Source organism: Octopus bimaculoides, chromosome 21, assembly GCF_001194135.2.
Source record: "Octopus bimaculoides isolate UCB-OBI-ISO-001 chromosome 21, ASM119413v2, whole genome shotgun sequence".
NCBI lineage: Eukaryota > Metazoa > Mollusca > Cephalopoda > Octopoda > Octopodidae > Octopus > Octopus bimaculoides.
The window spans coordinates 12,540,848-12,543,570 of record NC_069001.1 but is presented as its reverse complement, the minus strand read 5'-3'; positions in this window follow the sequence as shown (position 1 = coordinate 12,543,570).

Sequence of the window (2,723 nt, the reverse complement as noted above, 5' to 3'; positions counted from 1 at the left end):
CATATATATCTATATATCTATATGCGTCTGTGTCTTTGTGGTATTTATCTTTTATCTCCTAAACACCGAGTTGTTCGAATTAAGCGTCGTAACTTCTGACCTCTACAGGTTTCTTGGAGACATTCATAATTGAATCAATATATATATATACATGCATATATATATATATACATACACACACACACACACACACACACACATATATATATATATATATATACGCACATACATACATACATATATAATACAGGTTAAAGTTGAAATAGCCTCTTTGACTAACCTATATTCAGTTTGTTTTCTCTCCTTCTTTGTGAGAGTGAACTCTCGTATACTAAACATTTGTTCTTCCCATTGCATATTTATCTAGTTTACTGTTTTCCCTTTCCATAGAGAAATGCTATTCACGTGTATAAATTTATTGAAAAATGGGCTGAATAATTATGTCTTGTACATAGTTATCCTATTGCTAAAGATCGGCTGTTGCGTAAAATTGCAGAATATTTGGCTGGTAATGTATTCTTTTACTCGAAGACGGCGGGTAAAGTGCTCAGCAGCATTCCGTAAGTGTTTACGATCTGAGTTCAAATTCCGCCGTGGTCGACTTTGTTTTTCATTCTTTCGGGTTCGATAAAATTTAAGACTATTTAACTCCTCCCACGAGCTCGCTGTGCTTGTGCAGACATTTGGAAGCAATATATTGTATCAGCTGTAGGAGAACGGGGAGGATACGTTCCTTAGTAAGATTTGAACTAACATCTTAAAATTCCATAAGAAATATAACAAAGGATATTTTCCGAGGCCCTAACGAATTTGACAATCGTATCATGTAGCTTAAGTGTCACTGTGTGGTAAGAAGTTTGCTTGCTAACAACATGGTTCCGGGTTTAGTCTTATTAGGTGGCATCTTGGGCAAGTGTCTCCTGCTATATATAGGTGCAACACAATAGGACCGAACACATGTGTCTGTGCGTTTGTGCTTTGTGTTTGCTTCTCACCACCGCTTGGCTGAGCACTCCACAGGCACGTGTAACTTTAACGTAGTTCTCGCAGAGATTCAGCGTGACAAAGAGTGAGACGAGGCTGGCGTGCTGGTAGTATCGTTAGCGCGCTGGACGAAATGTTTTGCACTATTTCACCCGTCGCTACGTTCTGTGTTCAAATTCCGCCGACGTCGATTTTTGCCTTTCGGTGTCAATAAATTAAGTACCAGTTGAGTACTGGTGTCGACGTAATCGAATCATCCCCTCTCTCAAAACGGCTGCTCCTGTGGCAAAATTTGAAGCTATTATTATTATTATTATTATTATTATTATAAGAGTGAAGGCGTAATTGTACCTGCATATGGTCATAGCAGGACTTAATAGTAATAATAATAATGAAAATAACAATGATATTAACAATGACAAGAAGAAGAAAAAGATAAAGCTAAATATATAAAGAGAAAAAGAAGAATATAAAGCCGATGATAATGAATAAAATTTAATGTTGTAGTGGTATTAGTAGCAGCAGGAGGAGGTGTAGTAGTTGTAGTGGTAGTAGTGGCAGTGATAGTAGCAGTAGTAGTAGTAGTAGTAGTCGTAGTTGTAGGTGTTGCTGTAGAAGCAACAGCAGACAAAGAAGAACAAGAAGAAAAAGTAGTAGTAGTAGTAGTACTAGTAGTAGTAGTAGAAGAAGAAGGAGAAGAAGAAAAAGAACAAGAAGAAGAAGAACAAGAAGAAAAAGAAAAGGTAGTAGTAGTAGTAGTAGTAGAAGAAGAAGAAGAAAAAGAAGGCGAAGAAGAAATGGAAGAAGAAGAAGAATAGAGACACGCATCTAAATAAATCATCTGTTGTGCATTTAGTTGCGATCAATTATAAATTGCTTGACCATTATTGATCCATAGCATCTATCAATATGTGATCGATAGCTCTTTGATCTTTAATCTGTTGATCTACAACCTTTGATCTGGTTCGTACTTCCGATATTTGGAGGCAAAAGAGACAGAGAAGGAATTAAGTCTCTTGTCCAGCCGAATATTGAAATGTCAAAGATGGATCTGAACTCTAGGTGGGTGAGTGTGCGCATGGACATGTGTGTGCATGTGTGTGCATGTGTGTGCATGCTAGAGAGAGAGAGGGGGAGAGAGGGAGAGGGAGGGAGGGAGGAAGAGAGAGAGAGGGGGGAGAGAGGGAGAGGGAGGGAGGAAGAGAGAGAGAGAGAGAGAAAGAGAGCGAGGGTATATACGACAAAGTATATCTTCGTGGACGTGTTGGTGTGTGTGTCTGTGTGTTTGAATATGTAAATATTTCTTTGTATCTATGTGTGTCTAGACTTGTGTAAAAGTGTGTGAGTGCGTGGAAGTGTGTGCGTGTGTGAGAGAGAAAGAGAGAGTGAGAGAAATAAAAGGAAGAGCGAGAAAGAGTGATGGAGGGAGAGAGAGAGAGAGCTTGTGTGTCTGTGTGTCTTGGTTTCTGTATATGCGAATGTTTGAGTGGATGTGTGAAAGTATGTGAAGTGTGTGAAAATGTGTGTGTATGCATGATAGTGTATATCATGAATATACATATATGGATGTGTATATATAAGTGCATTGTATATACGTATCTATATACACGCCTGTCCTTCTATTGCATATATGTATGTATGTACGTAGGTGTATAATTGTGTAAGCATTTATGAATATATGTATGAACAAGTCACAATTTTAACTAAGCGGGTTTCGAAAACCCTTACATACTCTTACT